A 15,556-nucleotide genomic window follows, 5' to 3' on the forward strand; every position below is an offset into this window, starting at 1 on the left:
TTTTGAGCATCTCTGCAGAGATTCCTGATGGGCCGGGGGCTTTCCCGGTCTTCATACTCTTAATTGCTTTATCTACCCTGGTACTATCAACTCGGATAGCTGGTCCCTCTATTGGGTCGACATACGGCAGGCTCTCTTTCTCCCATTCATTCTCTTTATTAAGCAATCTATCGTAGTGGCATCTCCAGACCTCTTTCTTTGCATCCTCATTTAATGCAAGCGTACCATCATCCATGCGAACACATTTCTCTCCTACAACATCACTATTCTCTCTCCTACACTGTCTTGCAACACGAAATACCTCGAGTCTTTGGTCCTCACGGCGCAGAACATTGGCAAATCTTTCCTTCCATATATATATATATGTATGTATGTATGTATTTATTTATGTGTGTGTGTCTGTGTTTATCCACCCCCACCCCCACCATCACTTGACAACCGATGCTGGTGTTTACATACCTGTAACTTAATGGTTTGGCAAAAGTGACTGATAGAATAAGTACTAGGCTTACAAAGAATAAGTCTTGGGGTTGATTTCTTTGACTAACACCCTTTAAGGTGGTGCTCCAGCATGACCCCAATCAAATGATTGAAACATGTAAAAGAATCAAAGAATATGCACCAGGAAATGTCATTTAGATAAGATGTTTGGTAAGTACAGAGAATTATATAGAACAAACTGAATTGACTTTAAGAAAATGTAACAACTAAAAACAGCAAATCAATATGAAGTTTGCATTTCATTGGAAAATATCGACCATACTTTAACATACATAATTAATCAATGAATTGACATTTATAGACTTTTATTGTTGTTAAATTAGCAAAATAATTAAAGTATCAGTTTGTAAAATGGTAAACTTGCAGAATTATTGGAGAGTCAGTCAAAATATTTTGTGGTATTTGTTCTGAGTCTTAATGCTCTGAGTTCAAATCATGCCAGAATTGATTTTGTCTTTCTCACTGGAACTGACAGAAAAAAATACCAGTTATGTGATGGAGTAAATGTAATCAACTTCCTCAAATTCTGATCTTTTATGTGTCTAAGAAATCATCATTATTGTTAGCACCATTTCTTCTGATACTTTATGTTTCTGGTTCAAATTCCATTGAGATCAACATTGCTTCTCATTATTTTGGGGTTGGTAAAATAGGTACCCACTGAACACTAGGGTCAATGTCACCAACTTACTCCCCTTAAGATTGGTCCCCTTGAGCCAAAATTTGAAACCATTTTTATTTCTATTATTATTATTATTATTATTATTGTTGTTGTTGTTGCTGTTGTTGTTGTTGTTGTTGTTGTTGTTGTTGTTGTTGTTGTTGTTGTTGTTGTTGTTATTATTATTATTATTATTATCATTATTCAAGTGGGATCACTGCCAGATCAACGGTCTTGCTTCCGTGCCGGTGGCACGTAAAAAGCACCATTTGAGCGCGATCGTTTCCAGCATTACTTTACTGGCACTTGTGCTGGTGGCATGTGAACAAAACATTGGACTGACTCCTGTGCAGGTAGCACGTAAAAAACACCATTTGAGCATGGTCGTTGCCAGTACCACCGGACTGGCCCTCGTGCCGGTGGCACATAAAAAACACCCACTACACTCTCGGAGTGGTTGCCATTAAGAAAGCCATCCAGCTGTAAAAACTCTGCCACATCAGATTGGAGTCTGGTGTAGCCATCTGGTTTGCCAGTCCCCAGTCAAATCATCCAACCCATGCTAGCATGGAAAGCGGATGTTAAATGATGATGATGATGATGATTATCATTATTGTTGTTGTTGTTACATAGTTTCCTGGCTCCTTCCTGCAGCTTTGAGATGCATTACGTGCCACCGGCATGGGTATCACAACTACAATTTCTATTTGATCTTCATTTTGATGTTGATGTACTTGATTCAATAGGTTTCCTCAAGCACAGTAGGTCACCCTACGATCCAAGGTACTTTTGAATGGGCTGGGGCTGGTTATGCGAAACTGTTGTATGCTGTACTGTGTGTTCATTTCTTATTTTGCATCTTTTATTTTATTATTGATGTTCTTTCTATATAAATGAAGCTATGTCCTTAAATTTGCTGCTTTTCTTTACACAGACTGAGAAGATACGTTGAGGAACTGTTATTTTAATGAGTTGTATCTGTTTATCAGCCGCATCTCCACCGTCAGATCCTCCTGAACCAGTTGTTGGGTATCCCACCCATGAAGTATCAATGCCAGATGAGTTGAAACAATTGCAGTGATTAATAAAAACTCGTGTATCTTCCATCTTCCACCTTCCATCTCTAATTAATCAAATATATATATATGTATATATGTATATATATGTATATATATGTATATATATATTCTTTACTCTTTTACTTGTTTCAGTCATTTGACTGTGGCCATGCTGGAGCACCGCCTTTGTAGTCAAGCAAATCAACCCCAGGACTTATTCTTTGGAAGCCTAGTACTTATTCTATCGGTTTCTTTTGCCGAACCGCTAAGCTACGGGGATGTAAACACACCACCACCAGTTGTCAAGTGATGTTGGGGAGACAAACACAGACACACAAACATATAGACACACATACATATATATACATATATACGATGGACTTCTTTCAGTTTCCGTCTACCAAATCCACTCACAAGGCTTGGGTCGGCCTGAGGCTATAGTAGAAGACACTTGCCCAAGGTGCCACACAGTGGGAATGATCCCAAACCATGTGGTTGGTAAGCAATTTACTTACAACACAGCCACTCCTGTGCCTATAGATAGATAGATAGATAGATAGATAGATTGATAGATAGATAGATAGATAAATAGATAGATAGATAGATAGATAGATATAGATATGTTATATATATGTATAGATATTTATGTGCTTGTGCCTCTCTCCCAGAGAGTGAGAGGGGGATATATATTTATATACATATACATATATATTTATATACATCTACATATACACATATTTATAAACGTATATCTGCATATATATATTTATATACATATATAATATGTGTGTGTGTGTATGTGTGCATGTGTGTGTGTATGTATGTATATATGTGTGTTTGTGTGTATGTACGTAGACACTTCAGCTCATGATTAATGCTGTTTCTACAATACCTTGTAAATATTGAAATGTTTATCACTATTTGCAATAATAATGAAATCCATCCAGTCTTATTTGAAAATAAACTAGCATTAATTTCAAATGAAACTATATTTTATTAATGAGATTTCATCATAATTAAATTTTTACTTATTTTTCGTATAGAGTATCAGAAGACTACTTATTGAAATATTAATTACTTAAGTTTTATTTCTATTTAATATTATAATGCTACCAAAAACTTTGAAATTCCTAAGAACAGTTTATAAGAAAGACGTTAATGGTATACATAGAACAAAACATATCTACGAAGATAATCCCAAAAGTAAGGTCTCCAAAATATTTAGAAATCACAGGAATGTTTATTGTCAGTGATGTTGACATCATTTTAAAGTTTGAACATTTATCTATTTTCTACATAGTCACCATTTCGGTTGACGCATTTTTGTAGGCGCTGGGGCAGTTTTTGTATGCCCATGTCATACCAGCTCACCGCCATGTTTTTGAGAAAGTGCTGAACCTCATCTTTCAATTTCTCATCGTTGCTGAAGCAAGTTCCAGCCAAATTTTCTTTCAACTTAGGGACACTTGCCCAAGGTGCCACACAGTGGGACTGAACCCAGAACTACATGGTTGGGAAGCAAACTTCTTACTACAGAGTCATGCCTGCACCTCTGTTCATATTTAATTTCAATTTATTAGACTCTTTCAAAAGTTCCAGATACTTTTGTTGAAAACAGAGCAGTTATTTAAGTATTGCACGAACAAGATATAACCTTGAATGACTAATTGTTTGTATGGTACTGCAATGATTAAGAGAGTCACATACTATTATTAATTTACTTATTTCAGTCATTGAACTACGACCATGCTGGGGCAGCACCTTAAATAGTTTATTTTATCATCAAATCAACTCTTGCATTCCGTATGTAAATCTGGTGCTTATTCTATAGATTGTTTTTGCTTGAACTACTCAGTAACAATAATGTAAACAAACCAACATCAGTTGTCAAACGGTGGGGAAAGAAATACACACACACAAATATACATAGATGCACATATATATGAAGGGGTGCTAGAAAGTTTCTGGCTTTAAGGGTGTCACAAAAGGCCTGGTCAGAGGCCCAACCTTCCAAGTTATTTTATAGGACTTAGGAAAACTAAAGGACCGTTGTGTGAATCTGAGAGGGGAATATGTTGAATAAAATCATAATTAATTGTTCCTCTTGTATTTTCTTTTACCCAAAGCCAGGAACTTTTCAGCATACCCTTGTATATGCATAAAATAAGAACTCAAATGGAATTTAAAGGTTCACAACACCAGTTTCAGCAGCATTTTTTTTATTGGTGAATAGGTTGATTACATAGATTTTGTCATGAAAATATCCACTTTCAGGGATCTTTTCTGTTTGGCTGTACTTGTGGAAATTTCAAAGTTTATTGGAAAATTTTAAAATTTAATGTATTCATGTAGTTTTCACATTTAATCTCAGGAAATACTTAACTTTTTCCAGAAATTTTTTTTTTTTCAGTTATACAGGTTTAAAGTTTGAAAATTTTTACCCAGTTAGAAAACAGGATTTGGAAGCTGTCATTTTGTGTACCTCAGCTGGTATTTCTGAAATACTTAACACATCACTAGAATGTACTTTCCATAAAGGTGCTTATGGGTATAACATAATGAGTGAGTTCTTAATATTCTTTTAATAAAATTCTAAGCGGAATTCTGCTTCACACATGGCATATAACCCTTCATAACTCTTTTATTTTTTTGAATTTTCAGAAAACTTTTGCAAATTTGTGTTCTACACACAGGAACTCATACAACTATGCAAAAATAAAAAGAAAATTTATGTGTGATTTAAGGGTTATTTAGCTGTTAATTTTACACATCTCATGACCACTTTATACTATCCTCGTTTGTTTGTCACTGATGTTTTGATGTTTTTCAATATCTTTCTCCCTATAGATACATTTAATGGTCTATTGCTGGGATTTAAACCAAAAATTCAGACAGTCCATACTTTAAACTGTGATTTGAAAGCAATAAAAAAAAAAATATTCCAAAGAATAAAAAAGAAATTAGAATTTTGAAAAATTCTTTAAAAATCGTTCTTCATAATCGTATGAATTCTCATGTGTTGAACACAAATTCCCAAACATTTTCTGAAAATTCCCAAAAATTAAAATGTTATGAGGTTATATGGCATGCATAAAGCAGAATTCTGCCAAATTCTGGTATGTCACTGTTAGCACTTCTATTGTATTTCACTTTAATTTTTTTAAAGGGCAAGTTTAGCTAGTGTGAAGTGTATCTCTGGTCCTCACATTATAAATTCTTGTTTCCCGGGAGTGGTGTATAAAATGGTGGAAAAAAATACAAGAAAATGAGCTTTCATGAACTGTGATGCTTTATTCATCCGCTAAATAAAATAATACAGTGAACCAGGTGGATACATCATGAAGATAACTGTCTGTAGAAAGCAAACATAGTTCGCTTCTCAATTCAGTCAGAATTTGGTTACATGTGCTTCAAAAACTGGAACAAAATGACATGATATAGCTTCCTTGAAAGAAATTCTCCTCTCACTGAAAATGTTCACCTCACTGCCAAAGGCAGAAAAATTTCCCCCTATTTAAAAACAGAAAGAGGCTCAACAAGCATTTGATTTTACTGCACTGCACTGGTTGATTTATCACATAATGTGATTGGAAACAAAACTGCATCCCATGTAAAACTAGACCAATCTAGACCAAAGAAATGGACTCAGTCAAGTATGACACCGTCACATGACCAGTTTATGTGACCAATCGTTAGGAACAGGTAGGATGAGCCAATTTCCGACTATTTAAGCTTAAACAAGCAATTTATGACAACAGTCTTGCTACAGCAAGTTATTACACTTTTTTACATCAGTAAACCGCCTGTCAACCACACTTTAAACATTTAAATATAAAAAAAAAGAATGTTTAAAATTTTTTTTTAAAAATGGAAACCAAAATTAAAATAAAATTCAAACAAATATTTTCTGATTGGCGACATCAATGTGCTTCATTGGTCGGAAGGGGTTGTTGGAGAAGAAGTGTGGATTATAGTGTGGATATTGAAGTTGAAGAAACTAGTTTGTTACCAGACGTTTCCAGTTCAGACTGTCAGCTGTCAGCATGCTGCAAGAACTTGCATAGAATACCTTTGCCCTTCTTCACCTTTCTTATTGCTGTTCTTTCAGCTCCACCAACTCTTCCTTTGTGTGCAGTTGCTGATGCACTTTTGCCTTGGACCTTAATGTTATAAAGATTGTATTGCTACTCAAATCACATAAATCATCTTGTATTGCTCTTGAAATCCTCTGTCACATCGTTGGGATACTTGTTAAGGTCACTGTACAATGAAGGCACTATCTCTTGAATTATTATCTGGCTTATGGGGAGATACACAGATGAATCAGTCATTCAAGCCAAAAGGAAAGAAGCTGTTCCATTTTATCAATAGTTTTGCATCTTTTCTTGGTGATTACAATGCTCTGCATTCCTAGAGCAGTATCTTGAATGTAAGTCGAAAATCTTTTGTGAATATTCGTAAATATCAACATCTGACTTTAGCGATAAGTGCCTGCTTGTGCTATCATCTTTTCACCTTGTTCAAAATATTTTATCATAGCCAATGTATTTTACAAAAAATATAAGCATGGTGCTTAGGACCACCAGGACTAGAGTTGACAGTAGGAGCTTTCATGTGAAGAATAGCGTATGAAAATAAAAAATGCAAAATTTTTACACAGTAAACACACACATGTTTGAATAACTTGATACAAACTACAACACTATCTCACAATGGAATGCAGGAATTATCATTGCCAAAAGCCATTTAAATAAATGTAAATATTGTAACTATGTACATTTAAAAAAATTCATTACCGTTTATCTGTTTTTGTAAATAATTTGTAAATATTTTCACATGTATTTTATCTGCCATTTCCTTATTGGTTTTTTAAATTTTTTAATGCTGTTTTTAAATGTGTTCATAGAGGACTGATATAAAGTCAAGAAAGGTGCAACTCGAAATGATATAAGTTGAGGTGTGTCTTTTATATGTATATATTTAAATGTGTACAGAGGCAGTCTTTCAATATTAGTAGGTAACAGCATTCATCCATACAGTGATTCAATGGAACTTACTGAAGCAAGCCAGCATGCTCACAGCACTACTGCAGGTTATGGCAAGGTTAAGGCACTGGAAAAACCAAATACTCTCACAAGCATCACCTGATACCTTGGTGAGGTGAGCTGCCAGTAATGACAAGAACTTCGGGCACAGGCATGGCTGTGTGATAAGGAGCTTGCTCCCCAGCCACATGGTTCTAGGTTCAGTCCCACTGCTTAGGGCATCTTGGACAAGTGTCTTTTATTATAGCCTCAGGCCAACCAAAGCCTTGTGAGTGGATTTGGGAGACAAAAACTGAAAGAAACCTGTTGTATATATATACATAGATATATACACATATACATATATGTGTACATATCTATGTATATGTGTCTTGTGTCTTGTTTATGTCCCCTGTAACTTAGTGGGTCAGCAAAAAAGATCAATGGAATAAGTACTAGGCTTAAGGAAAAAAAAAGGCATGGGGTCGATTTGACTAAAAACCATTTAAAGCAGTGCCCCAGCATGGCCACAGTCTAATGACTGAAACAAGTAAAAGATATACATACATAAACACACACATATATACACATAAACACACATAAACACACATAAACACACACATGTATTTTAAATGGTTTCCATCAACGAAATTTATGCATGAAGATGCTTTGTGGTTGACTTGAGGCTATAGCAAGTAGGTGTCACTTATTCAACATACCGTGCAGCAGGAGATGAAGCAGAAAAATAATTTTCTTTCTTTTAAATGCAAGGTAAAAAATGTAACTATTAGAATATTTTTTCTGCGATCTATACAACGCCTCCTTCAGTTGCAAACTCCCACTTTAGTTTTAAGAAATATTTCAAATTGTCATATAATTAGTCATGAAACTTGTATGTCAGCTTGTGTTTTGCAGTGAATAAAGTTGTTTTTTCTTTAATTGGTTAAAGCATTTCAGTGATGACCTGGAGAGGAATGTGTTTCTTCAGGTCTAAGAATGTCTAAGACTCACTGTATGTCATGACAATCCTTAGAATCCCATCAGGTTGTTAAGGTGGCAGGTTTCAGATCAGGACATCCACATAAGTTAGATTTTCTCTGTTTTGATGGGGAATTTTCCACTTTTTTTACCTCAGCCTTCTAAATGATGGGCAGTTGGTATCTGTATATGATAAACATTTTTGATTTTCATTTCACTTCACCTCTCTCACCACCCCACTGCTGGGCGATTTGGGCCATTTTTTTTTTAATGGGAGAAGTCTTTACAGTAAAAAAAAAAACCCAAAAAACTGTAAATATTTTCAGAAGCAAAGGTGTGTGTTTTAAGGGAGATTTGGCTGTTGTTTCCAGCACATCTCATGACCATCTTCCTCATTTCTTTGTCATTCTCACATATACTCTTTTACTCTTTTACTTGTTTCAGTCATTTGACTGCGGCCATGCTGGGGCACCGCCTTTAGTCGAGCAAATTGACCCCAGGACTTATTCTTTGTAAGCCTAGTACTTATTCTATCGGTCTCTTTTTGCCGAACCGCTAAGTTATGGGGACGTAAACACACCAGCATCAGTTGTCAAGTGATGTTGGGGGGGACAAACACAGACACACGAACATACACACAAACATATATATATATACATATATATATACGACGGGCTTCTTTCAGTTTCCGTCTACCAAATCCACTCACAAGGCCTTGGTCGGCCCGAGGCTATAGTAGAAGTCACTTGCCCAAGGTGCCACGCAGTGGGACTGAAACCGGAACCATGTGGTTGGTAAGCAAGCTACTTACCACACAACCACTCCCACGCCTATTGATGTTTTTCAATATTTTTCTTCCTATAAATACATTTTATGATTTGATGATGGTGGAAGTAACGCACATAGAGTACATTGTTGGGATTTAAGCAACAAAAATAAAAAACTTGTAATTTAAATTTTCTACTCAACCCACCCCAAATCAAGTGACATTGAGAGTGAGTGTGTGTGTGTGAGTGTGTAAGGAAAAGCATATTTACTAACAGAAAAGTATACTATTAAAATAAATTAACTTTTACATGCTTCTGTTTTAAATCACTGTGGATAATTCCCAGCAACGATCATCTCAGTCCTTCCAATATCTTAAAGTTATAAACAGAAACAATAGGGGTGGGGGAATGGTGTTAAAAGAAATCATAAATATTCCCAATTTTTTTTATGGTAGTATGATAGTATAGGAGAGAAAAATGCTGAAAAACATCAATACATGTAAGAGTGACAAAGAAATGAGAAAGGTAGTCATGGGATATGCTAGAAGCAACAACCAAATCTCCCTTAAATCGCACATCTTTACTTCTGAAAATATTTACAATTTTTCTTTTACTGCAAAGGTTTCTCCCATGGTTTTTAAGTGTGTGTCTGTGTTTGTCCCTCCAACATCGCTTCACAACCGATGCTGGTGTGTTTACGTCCCCGTAACTTAGCAGTTCAGCAACAGAGACCGATAGAATAAGTACTAGACTTACAAAGAATAAGTCCCGGGATTGATTTGCTCGACTAAAGGCAGTGCTCCAGCATGGCCACAGTCAAATGACTGAAACAAGTAAAAACAAAAATGAATAAAATAAAGTGTGTAGTGGTGAGAGAGGTGAAGTGAAAAAAACAATCAAAAATTTTCCAAAATGCTTTTTCATAAAAAGATGCCCCCATCATTTTAAAGACTATAGCAAAAAAAAAAAAAAAATTGTAAAATTCCACGTCAAAATGGAGCAATTTCAACTTATGTGGGCATCCTAATCCAAAACTTTGCCATTAAGGGCTCATGGCATGGTAGATGTGAAGAGTTAATTTGTCTTAAGAGAAAACAAATGATGCATTTGAGAAAGGCAACATAGAGTATTGTGGGGTTGTTTTGTAGTGAAGATCTTGCTGGTTTAATTTTTGATTTTGCTGTTGACCTTTTAGCATTTAGAATAGCCATATCCCGCCCAAATATTCTACTTGTTTTATGTTCAAACTGGCCAGATTAGGCCTCTCACACCCACCCTACAAAGTCATTCTAAAAATATACAATCTCACCATTGAAATCTCACAGCCACAAGATAATGCATGTTTAATTCAAAACAATCCTGAATGCTGAAGGGTCAAATCCCATATCATCTCTGATTGAGCAGACTTATAATGAAAGACATTCCAACTGTGATCATCCTGTCGTTATGTGTATTAAGAACTACATCACCCAACATGTTCTTATCTTTAAGACAACTGAGCATGACTTGTGATTTGGCTGCTATTTCTAGCAGGTAAGAAAACCAGGTCGATCCTTTATTGCTTCCTTATGGTAATATAATGAACGTTGAAGGCTGCTCTGGAATAAACGCTATTTAAAAAAATTCAGATAAATATTTGGATTGTTAGGGTTTTTTTTATCCCCAGATAAACAAAAATAAATAAAACACTGATTTATGATTTTTGAAGCATGACCTATTTACTTTTGAGTAAAAACATTTGATGATCTGGATTGACATTCAATAATTATTGTCAGATCTCAATCAAATTGAAAACATACGGTCACATTTAAAGAGACAGCTATGTGAGAAATAAATAACTTCAAAAAGATTAATGAAGGATTGCAGTTAACAGATCCAGTGAGAAATTCCTGTAAAGATTCTTGAGTATTCTAATTAAATTCCCATCCCATCATTTGATTGAATTCATAAAAAAATAAAAGTAAACCAAACAATTAACACCAACTAATAATAAATAAAATTGCTAATTTTCATTTTATTTTATTTTAATTTATTTCATTTTATTTATTGTTTGTAATGATTAAGATACAATCATTATTGACGTTTTGTGCTATTAAAAAAAAATTCTAGCAGTTATTAAACCAGGGTATACTCTGATACATATTTACATTTTCTTCTTTCCCCTCTCTCTATTTCCACCTGGAGTAGCCAGATATCTCCTCTGTTGCAAAACATGTTTCTATCCCTCTATCATATTCTAACTTATCATCTGACACAAAGCTACCTCTTTCCACTCTACTCATGACTCAATTGAGAGTTTTTGTCTTGCAAGGTGTTTGGTAACCCCACTGGTGGTGGTGCTGGTGCTATTTAAAAACACCCAGTACACTCTGTGAAGCTGTTGGCATTAGGAAGGGCATCCAGCCATAGAAATCCCACCAAAGTACTCAGGAGAGCATGGCAGCCTTCCAGCTTGCTCCTGTTAAATCATCCAAACCATGGAAAGTGGACTTTAAATGATGATAATGATGATGATAATGATGATGATGATGTATATGTATGTTTAATATAAAAAGCGAGAGAGGGAGTGTATGTGTGTGTGTGTGTGTGTGAGAGAGAGAAAGAGGGAGTTATATGTGTAAATATGCATGTAGAATATCTCTTTCTATTAATGAGAATAAAATAGCATTTTTTCAGACTTAAATTTAGCAGAAACATGCCATCAGATGTCAGATAACTTTTATGTCTATATAGGGTAGTAGCTTTGTTATTTCAGAAAATCCTTGTTTCAAATTTTTTTAACAACTACCAGTTTTCAGCTACTTACATAAACACACACACACATATATATATACATATATGTGTATACATGTAAATACACACGCACATGTTTACACATTGATAGAAACATATACTTTACTGCACATAGTCATTTTATGAGCATTCATTGAATGGAAAGTAACAACAAACAGCAAGATATGAAAAGAAAAAAAAAAATAAAGAATAGACTGTTGGTTGTCTTCATTCTTCTTTTCATTTCACAGAATATACTTTCAGAAAAGGAAAAAAAAAATTCTTTCAGGATCAATATTCTCTTTCATCCATTTCATTCTTTCATACAAAGACACATTTTTTATCTCTTTTTGTCCTTGCTTTTTACATCTCCATCACTTTCTTTATTTCTCTCTTTCTTTTTCTCTGTCTCTCTTTCCTCTCTTTCTTTCTTCCTTTCTTTCTTTTTTCCCCCTTTCTTTCTCTTTTTCTTTCTCTCAATACTGTCTATATATATCTCTATTTTTCTCTCTTTCTTTCTCTTTCTCACTATCTTTCTCTTGTTCTGTCTCTCTCTTTCTCTCTCATTCTTCCTCTCTCTCTCTCTCTCTCTCTCCCCCTCCTTCTTTTCTCTTTCATTTATTCATTTAATTGATACCATTTTCATGGCTAACGTCAAAATAATATTCTGTTTCTTGTTGATTGTTTAAGATCATACAGAAGCATACAAAACAACCATAAAATAGCACACATTGCACATACCATCATAACACGCTCAATTCCGACCCCAAATCAACATTTTACCTTGTTATACCTACATGCATGTACACACCTTCAATCACACACACACACACATTCACAAACTGTGGGCCATGGAATACTCTGAATAGCACACCTAAAGAGAAAAATTACCTTAGACTCCTTTTAGTAGTGCAGCCTGGCTGAGGGTGAGCCATGTGCCATGTGGCCCACTTTCTGATAAAGGTTCCACATGCTTCATGAAAATACATGGTCATCACCACTGCCCTGCAAGAATTCTCATTGCCTTCCTCATTTTCTTGTATTTTTCTTTTGTTTTATGATGTGTGCACGTATGCGTGAAGTACCCCCAACACACACGATCCCACAATCACACTCATACAACCACACACAGATAAACACACACACACTCTCTCTCTCTCTCTGTCATATACACACACAAACACTCTCTCTGTCATACACACACACACACACACTAACATATTATGAAAGAACATCACCACTATCCTACAACAAAACTTTCTCATCTTTTTTTGAACATATTCCTTGTGTGTGTGTGTGTGTGTGTGTGTGTGTGTGTGTGTGCAAGTGTCTCTATGTACCTATAGTGAAGTCATTCCAACACACACACACATGCGCACACACACACACACACACACACACACTCACACTTTCCATTTGGCTTAGTTTGTCTGTTTCAGGGAGATATCATGGACCGGTTGACCTGATATGCTTTGGTCTTAGAAACTAGAGAAATTCTCCTTCAATTAAAATTGGTAAACTACGAAAAATCACGTAAAATAAAATAAAGAAAATAATTTTTCTAATTTCCTGTTTTACCTTCCTTTTTTTTTTCTTACTTATTTAAGATTTCATTTATTACATCTTTATTGAGCTCTCTCACTAAATGTTTTGTACATAAATGTTTCTATGATATAATTGTGAAATATTTATCTATGCAATCGCTCTCTCTCTCTCTCTCTCTCTCTCTCTCTCACCTCTCTCTTTCTCTCCTTTCTCGCTTCTCTTTTCACCTGGGGTAGCCATGTATCTCCTCTCCTCTTAATCAACACACCTACCTCTCCTCCTATATCATTCTCTAACCTTTCATTACCTGGCACCAAAACCATCTCTCTCAAATTACTTCCCACTCAGTCGAGGGGTTATGTCTTGCAAGTTGCTTGGTAACCTCACTGGTGCTGGTGCCAGGTAAAAGATGCTCACTCTGCTCTGTGAAGTGGTTGGCATTAGTGGGGAGGGCAACCAGCTGTACAAACCATACCAAAGCAGATAGTAGAGTTTGGCACCAGTCGTCTGGTGTGCCTACTCCTGTCAACCTAGCAAATGATGATGATGATGAACTGATTATATTTGGTACTGTCTTTGTGCACTTGAGAAATGGGAGCCATGTTAACTCATTTTTGACAGTAGAATACGTTCCTGAATTTTCTGTTTCGTATGATGTAGCTTTAACACATGATATAATTTTAACAAATTAAATCAGCATCTGCAAACATTTTAACATCGCAGTGAGGGTTAAGTTAGTGTTTGAAACAAAATGACATGAATTTTAATGGAAGATTTTAATTTATTGGGTTGTCCAGAAAGTTCATGCCGATTTTTAAAGGAAAGAAAAAGGTCAATAAATACTTGCCATTACATTTTTAATCAACCAAATATGAACCATTTTGTTGCACAATGCGTCTCTATTTTTCCTTTAACTTGAAAATACACTCTTCCTGGAATTGAGGTGGTTTCATGGCAAATAAGTCTAAAGGTAAACTACTATAAATCAGCATGAACTTTCTGGACGACCCAATAGATTACTTTAAAAGAGAAAGTTTGTGTCATAGAATGAGGGTTTGTCACAGGTGAGTTGGTCTCAAAATGGTTGAGAGACTACTCATTTGCAAGCATTAGAGAGACATTTCTGCTCTAAGGATAACATTCACTCCTCCTCCCACCAATTATGAAAGCCCTATAAAAAATCAATAACACTGCCCTTATTTTCTTAACAAAAATCTAAACAAATACATGAACCACATAAAGGAAATTCGCATATACAACATGTAAATGTTAATCTGTATATTTTGTATGTATAGTAGGATCGCAAGTTGGTAGAATGTGTAGTGGCATTTCGTCCACCTTTACATTCTGGTTCAAATTCTGCTGGAGTTCATTTTGCCTGTCATCCTTTCAGGGTCAATAAATAAGTACCAGTTGAACACTGGAGTTGATGTAATCAACTTAACCTCTCCTTCAAAATTGCTGGCCTTGTGCAAAATTTTGAAACAGTATACATGTACATGGTCTGATCAATAAGTATCCGGACTGTTGCCATAGTAACGAAGCTAAAGCATGCAGAGTGAAGCCGCTTGGTACAGATTGATCTTGAACTCTGCTGTGCATGCGCACTAAGTTTTAATGTTCTAGCTCACTTCCACTGTTTACAGCAGTGCTTGGAAGGAAGGTGTGTAGCATGTGATCATCGCATTGACCATGACAGAGAAAGTTAAGCAGAGAATCTGCATCGAATTTTACTAAAAGCTCGGTGATTCCTGCTCAGAAGCCTACACAAAGCTTTCTAAAGTTTTTCATCGTTCTCAACACAATCAAGATCTTGTGCAACTGAAACCCGAGTGTCTTTTTGATCAGCTAAAAGTAGTTTTGATGCATCTCACACAGAAATCTTCAGTGATAATGGACTGAACGGAACCGTTACTAATCTGCATATCTGATAATTCATGGATGGTGATTTGGCAATTTCCCCTCAAAGCTGCACAAACATCTGCAATGTTTTGTCCTCAGTTCTGCTGGTTGTGGGTCTCCCAGAGCATTTGTCTATATCTACATTTTTTTGGCCATCTTGGAAATGTCTGAACCACCCATACACTTGTGTGCAGCTCATACACTCCTCTCCATACACTTTCTGCAACTTTGCGTAGGCCTCTGAGCAGGTATTGCCATGACAACTTTCTCTGTAATAGTCAATGTGATGATCACATGTTACACATCTTCCTTCCAAGCATTGCTGTAAACAGCAGAAGTGAGCTAGGA

Source organism: Octopus bimaculoides, chromosome 2 (genome assembly GCF_001194135.2).
Source record: "Octopus bimaculoides isolate UCB-OBI-ISO-001 chromosome 2, ASM119413v2, whole genome shotgun sequence".
Lineage (NCBI taxonomy): Eukaryota > Metazoa > Mollusca > Cephalopoda > Octopoda > Octopodidae > Octopus > Octopus bimaculoides.